Genomic DNA, 7,516 nt, shown 5'->3' on the forward strand with positions numbered 1-7,516 from the left:
TTTTGAACACCTTACAGCCTCGTGCAAGAGGCTTAAACCTGATGCCTCAAAGATCGACCTCAGAGCTCGAGAAACACGAGGCCGGTATGCGAGGCTGAGTCCTGGCACCCTGTGCCGTGCTGAGCAGACTTCAGCACTAATTACATTTTAAATATTGACCAAAGACATCTAATCATGCATATACTGTTTTCTTACCTTGCTTACATGTAAAGCACTGAAAATAAACCCCCCCAAACCCCGAAATCATCACATTTCAAGGATATAAAAGAAGATAAAAGGCTATGCTGTGCAAACTCACACTGCCCCCAACACTGCCTGAAGTAGCTAAGAAAGTTGAGTGAGTTCAATGAATTAAACACCCCGACCCAATTCCCAGGGAATGTGTGGTCTGGGCTTAGATAACATGCAGAACATTACTGTGCATACAGACCTGCTGCCAGCAGGAGACAAGAAAAATCCTCATCCCACTTGACACACACGAAACCATGTGGAGCAGACACAAGATTTTTGCTTGGCCTCTAACTATTGCAGTATTTTGCAGTAAGCTCGAGATTACTATTTGCTAGAGTTCAAACTAGCACACAGAATGGATCTGGGAAAGGGGACTAGGACCCAGGATGCCCTCAAGAAGTTTTCAAAAGCAGTGCCCCAGCCTCCAGGCCTTCTCTGGGCTGAACTTGCCAGCCTAGAGCACTAGGTGAGGCAAACTGATGGAAAGGTAAAAGGAAAATGAAGGCTGCTAAGGTGCAGCCCCAGAAGACCTTGTGTAGAGCTTCAATCAAGGAGTGAAGCATGTTACATGGGGACAGAAGTGCTCAATGAACTTTTACCCAATTGAAGGCACTGCACACAGGTTGTCCTCTGGAAAAGTTGCAATCACACATAAATTGATCAGAGGAGCATTGAGAGCCTCCTAACAAACCTTCCCTCTCTGTTTTATGACCCTTAACAGACACGCTGTTCAGACTGCGGAGGGAAAGATTGTGAGAAGGAACATGAGGAAAGTGGAAGGAGTGTTCCTGCAAGCTGCAGGATCACCAGAAGGATTCAGCTTGAAACAAAGCCCAAGAAGATAGCTAAGTACACACACTGCCTCTGGATGAAACAGCATCAGCTTTGACAGGGATGTTATCCAGGGGCGATGTGTTCTCACCTCATCGCTCACAGCTTGCGTGCTAGAGCCTCTCCTCAGGGCTGCAGAGTTTCATTAAAGGTTTCCCTATCTTAGTGAAACAGCTGGAGCTCAGCAGCAGCATTTTGCTGCATCTTTCCTGTCCCTGGTAACATTCTGCTAGCTCTTCTGCCCATGACCATGGCTCACTGTGTTTGCTGGGCACCACGCTGCACCAGGCTAACACCTTCCAAGCGAAGAACAACACTGCTCTGCACGAGGAGGGTCACGCTGATCCAGTTCAAATCCACCGGCCAAATGAAGTGTGCTCCAGGCAATGGGAGTTTGGGGGAAAAAAAAAAAAAAAAAGCATCCTGTTAGCATAACACACAGTGAAATCCACCTGTCCAAGAGTCTGTTTCTGATGAGGACACCCACAGTCACACCATTTTGAAAGGTGACTTCCACAGCCACCACTTAGGCACGAGACCCAGTTCATTCTCATAGATGTTGGTTGTGGAACAGGCTGCACAGATAGGGTGTGGAGTCTCCATCTCTGGAGATGTTCAAACCCACCTGGACACTTTCCTGGGCAACCTGGTGTAGGGAACCTGCTTTGGCAGGGGGGTTGGACTGGATGATCTCCTGAGGTTCCTTCCAACCCCACCAGTCTGGGATTCTGTGAAACTGGTATGAGATCTGTATCCTTTGGGTATGGCAGGAGAACAGATGCAGCTCCCGTGCTGCCATTCAGAGGATGCAAGTCTGTGATCTTTTCTAGATCATTAGTGACATGCCCTCTTATTTTGAATATTGCATAATCCCTCCAAGAACTTGGCTTATCAGTTCAACTTTGTACTCCCTGCAAACAGGGAAGCTGTTTGTTAGAAACCTGTGCTTCTCTGCCAAAACCTTCTCTGCCAGAAAAGGCTCATAAACCTTTTATTGCAGGATCCCCAGCCGCTATGGTAATTTTTGCTTCCCGATCACACCACCACCAAGGGGTCAACAAGTAACTGAAAATAGTATAGTGCAGTTTTAACCATAGCAGCATTAGGAAAGATCCTTCAGATTGTTGCATTTGCCCAAATAAACTGCACGTGTACAGTATTTGGAGTTTTTCCTTCCACAAGGCTTCAAAAGCACGCAGTCATATTTTGTAGCCTCTGCAGTTATGTCAGGATGCACACTCCAGTATATTTAGAATAAAGAGAGGCAACTTCCTACTCCAGAGAAGAAGATTATTGCTCTTCAGCTCAAGTAGCAATTGAAACAATTTGGCTCTAGAAAAACCACTGCTGTGAGATTAAGTTTGAACTCAAAAGTTGTGCAGCAGAAACTAGATCTATCCAGCACAGGGGAGAGGCAGAGCAGGACTGGGTCAGGGAAAAGGTAACAGAGGGAAGTGTCAGCTAAGAAAAGGCATGTGCAAGGGGAAAAGGTACATGCAGTCTCATCAAAAACACGTCTTGTGACCACAAAAACACACTGAAAGCCAAGTTCCCAGCTCCATCCTCAGGGCAACAAAGAACCCAGTTCCCAGCCCCAGCAGACTGGTAAGGTACAGACAAAAGATGACCCAGTCTGTCCTCTGGTGACAGGCTTGCTCAGGGATTTGGAAGGTGTGTTTAGATCCAGCTCACCTCCAGACCTCACTCCTACAGCAGACTCAGTTACCAGCAGCTCCTGCACCTCAACACAAGATCAAACCCTCCTTTGCCCATCACCTTACTGCAGGGGCTCAAGGGGTTCAACAGCTGCCAGAGCCCTCACATCAGGGTCAGGCTGCGGTGGAATCACTTTCCAGAGCAGGGAAGAGACTGTGCTGAAGCAAGGGAGGAAAAAAAAAAAAACAACAAAATCCCCCACCATATCAAACCATCTTTTTCCCCCCCTGGAAAAATACTAAAGCTGACAATCCCATCAGGCTACAGTCAGGAGTGACATCACGATGGAGAATCCTATCTCACCCGTATACAGGAACTCTGGAAGGAAGGAGAGACAGGACGTGGCACTGTGTCAGGCTAACACAAAGAACAAAGCCTTTACAGAGAGGCAGGGCAGCACATCACCGAGAAGAACCTAAAACCCACTTCCATCCCACAAGTCAATATGTGCTTGTTGAATTCAGGAAGTGGGTTTTGCTGTTTCAAGTACACTTAATACCTGTTTGTTGCTGCCCTACAGAACATCACTGCATTCCCTCAGCCAAACAGTCAATTGTTTGTGTTGGAGGAGAGATGTGAGCAGCCAACTGGTGCCTATCAGTCAGAACCCACCATGGTCTGCTGAAAAACACAGGGAAGCACCGAGCAGAATTCCAGTGAGGAGCTGCCCAGCAAGACACAGAGCTAGCAGGTGTTCTACAGAGAACATGGCAGGCTCAACAAGTCGAGCTTTTCCTCGCCACGATATGGCAGTGGCAGAGGCCGCCAGCTACAGCCACCACTTGAAAAAAACCCAAACCAAAACAAAAGGGAAATCAGCCAACTGCCTCAGAATTTTGGTCCTAACAGTGCAACATTTGCCACAGAAGAGTTCCTGGGGAGGACTGGAGCCAGGAAAGAGTCAGCATGGTGCCAGGAGAGGAACACACCACAGGACAAAAATCAGTGGCAGTAAGTGACTGGAGGAAGGAAGACTTTGCTTTGGGGTTGCTGCCTAGCTGTGTTCTTGGGTCAATTTTGTTCGTGTGCCCCTAAGCCCAGGAGATGGGTGAACTCCTGCCCACCTGCAGAGATGCCCACCCTTACCTGTGGCACGGTGTGCACCTGGGGACAGGAGCCACGGGGCTGGAGCGCCACCTCTCGGCAGGTCGCAGGCAGCGCTGCCTGGTCTCCCTGGAGCTGGGCAAGGAGAGGACACCAGGAGCACAAGTCCTCCAGCTGCTCCAGAGCCTCCACACCATCCTCTTTGCTACTTCTCCTTCCCATGTCCTCACCTAGTTCTTGGGCTGCTTACAAGAGGTAAGAGAAGTGGCACAGAATAATCCCACGTGGGGACGAGCAGCATGGCTTTTGGTAGATTGGCTCTGGAGCAAGCAGAGGGGACAAGGACTACAGGTGCTCACGAGATCAGACAGCTCCTCAAACCATCTCAGCAACGCACCCTCGGTCAAGATCTGAGCGCCCTCCAAAAACAAGCACAACAGTCACCTGTTGATCAACTCAAAACCTCCCCAGAGCTCCAGCAGGACATGCATGAAGGAGAAAGCCTGACTGCTTTTAAAAGGCCTGATCCACCTCCTGGCACCAGACTCCTACAGCCTGGCTGCTCTCTGTGAGACGGTACCCAAGTGTTTAACGGGCCTTGATGGGCCTGTCCTGTGTGAGGTTATCCTGGATTTCTAAGGCAGCCAAAAATGTAAGTACGTACAAAGGCATCCAGCAGCAGTGAGTTTCAGAGCTGAACTGGACATGCTACAAAACATTTCCTTCCATTTCAAGCCAGACATATCTCCTACAATCCCACCCCATTTTAAAAATCTCTGTTTACAACCCAGTGCCTCTCTCTCAAGAGAGTCCCAGTGAACTCAAGCTTTCCTCCTGCAGAAGCCAGCCCCGCTAAAACTTTCCATCTCTTTCTACCATTTCCTAGTTCAATTCAGCCTGTAAAGTTTAGCACACAGACACATTCAGTTGAGTACAATTTCTTCTTCTGACCACCTGGTGCCTCGCTTGCCTGGAGCTGTCTACAGGAGCAGTCTATACCATTTCCTGCTCAAATGTCACTAACCACCCTAAAAGAAAAGAGTGGGAAATACTCATGTTCAAAAGGCAAAAATAGATCACCTCATCACACCTATTTGTGTGCCCAGCCAGAGGGGAAGATGAAGTGGCAAGGGCTTGTCCCAGTGTCACTCAGGGTAGGCAGGATGACACAGCACCTCTGTGCGCACAGGCACAACATCCTTTGGCCCAACATCTCCGTGATGCTGCCCGCACACAAGCCTGGGTTAGATAAAAGCCACTGGCACAAGTCTGCGCTGCCAGCCTCCAAACAGAGCTGTTCTCCACTCCAGCTCTGTGGGACGTGCATGGGAAGCTCCACACTGTCAGCAGGACAATAATCCCTGAAACTTCTGTCCCTTGCCCCAAACCAAGACCTACTACAACCCACGAGACAGTTTCAGGGAACAAAACACAGTTTGAAAGGCAGCCCAAGGAGTCACATCCAGTCCAGCCTCTTTTCTACTTAGCTCAGTCACTAAATATATCAAGATTATCAACAGAAGGTATTAAGATCCACTGGGCAAAACCAGCACCCTCTCCAAACTCCTTGTGTTTCACTGTCCTCGTTCTTCTGTTTTAACTTGTCTGCAGTGTCATTTGAAGTTACTAGAGCTTCTGTAACACCGATAGCAACTCCCACCTTGGACCAGCTGGAACTGATAACACCTTCTCTATTTCATCAATACCTCATTGGTGTGGCGAGTGCAGACACAGAGGAGACCCCTCCAGCAGTGGTGCAGCAGAACCACAGCAAAACACAACCAAACACTTGAACTCCTTGCACAAAGTCTCCACAAGAGAGGGGAGATGCTTTGTGTACCCAAACAGCTTTTCTCCTGCTTCATCTCCTGCCTTCCTCCAGGCAGCACTGCACACAGTGGCATTAAAGCAAATCTTGGGGGAAAGAAGGAAAAGAAGAGAGGAGAGTGAAGACAACTCAAGGAAGAAATATCCTGTGCTGAACAGGACCAATATATTCAAGATGAGATTAGGCAGCAGGCAAGAGCTACAGATATCTGCAGAGAATTGTGTTTTGCCATAGAAATCAGGCAGAAGCACAACAAGATCAAAGTTAAATCAAGTTGAGGGCAAAACACCAGTTTTAAAGTTAGAGTCACTCACACAGCTGCGAGAACCAGCCTACCAGATTACAAGAGATGTTTAAGATCTTCCACACAACTCGAGCTGGATATAGACACTGGCTAAAGGTCACCAGGAAACTGGATTTCCACAACCACTCGCAGCCTTCCTACCAAGTCATGCAGCGTGTCATCAGGGCAGGCATGGTCTGAGACCTTCCCATTCATCTATTCCACACGCTGGTTTTCAAAGTGAGACTGTTTGGGAACAATAAAGTTTTAAAGTCTGCAAGATACTCATATGTGTCCTGCCCTGATTATTGCTTTTAAAAAGATAAAGACAGAATCTAAAAGAAGAAACCATTAGTGGTTACTGTGATACTTCCACAGAGACTAGATATTTCCATAAACCTGTAGGGCAGTAAAGGAAAAGCATCAGTGGAGGACAAGCTACTTAATATCGCAGGTTCAAACAGCAGTGATGGCTTTACAGCAAATTAAAGATGGGCAAAGAGGTGTTCTGAAAGTTAAGTTGGAGAGAAGAGAGGAGATTGCTGCATACAACTAAGATGATGAGCTAGAAACTGCTCATCCATTGCAAACACTGCTGCAAAATGGGGGCTTAGTAATGTCTTGCTGATGACTTGCCATGTCTCACTCCAGATCTGGAGCCAAATATGAAAACTCCATGAGTTTTAGTGACAGGCATATAAGAAAAAACTATGTCTTGGAAAACAGGAAAGGCTTAAAAGATAGGCAGCTTTAGCACAGTGACCCAGAAAATGACAGATATGAGGCACTGGGTTAGAAAAGTGAGATAGTGTTACTGTCCAGACATAAAAAGGCCAGAACAGGAAGGAATACAGCAGAGAGACAGGTCTTTAATCAGTATCTGCACATGCAGGAGATGCCACAAACAGGCCAAAATTTAAAATTCTTTGAATCGACCACAAAGGCCTTTCATACGTCAGCCTGCATCATTCAGAAATCTCTGGGTGGTAAGCAAGACAACACACACAACCGCCAAAAACAAGATGAAACATCACTTGCCAGAGCGCCCAAGATACGCTCGAGCTCCGTCTCAAATAACTGAATGCTGATGTAGCAGCTGTCCAACTCCAGAACAGAGTACAACCTTCTTCTCAGAGATGCAAGTTAAAGTCATGTTCTACTGAACCAGAAACTCACTTTTGCCCAGGAGGTATCTCCTTACTGGTTAGAGAAGGCCACTGGCTATGTAGTTTGCAAGCCAAACCAGATCTTACAGGAACGTAGACTAAGGAAAGGAAAAAAGGTAATTTTACTTCCATGTTCCAGATGCAAAGTAGCACGGCTGGTACCTCACGAAGTCTAGCAGCTTCATTTTCATTCAGCCTTCCAGTACCTGAAGGGGCTCCAGGAAGGCTGGGGAGGGACTTTTTATAAGGGCAGTTAATGACAGAATAGGGGGTGATGGCCTGAAACTGGAAGAGGGGAGGTTTAGAATGGATATTAGGAAGAAATTCTTTGGTGTGAGGGTGGTGAGACACTGGCCCAGGCTGCCCAGAGAAGCTGTGGCTGGTCCTCCCCGGAAGGGTTGAAGGGCAGGCGGGATG

General features: G+C 47.6%; 1 protein-coding gene across 1 annotated transcript in view; it reads right to left on the reverse strand.

Annotated features, from left to right (window-relative positions):
- LOC104530877 (V-type proton ATPase subunit d 1) overlaps nucleotides 1-7,516 on the reverse strand; it is a gene marked incomplete at both ends in the record, with an annotated part of 19,071 nt that overhangs the window by 10,451 nt on the left and 1,104 nt on the right. The window lies entirely within an intron of this gene.

Source organism: Antrostomus carolinensis, unplaced genomic scaffold (genome assembly GCF_000700745.2).
Source record: "Antrostomus carolinensis isolate BGI_N321 unplaced genomic scaffold, ASM70074v2 scaffold41309, whole genome shotgun sequence".
In the NCBI taxonomy this organism is placed as follows: domain Eukaryota; kingdom Metazoa; phylum Chordata; class Aves; order Caprimulgiformes; family Caprimulgidae; genus Antrostomus; species Antrostomus carolinensis.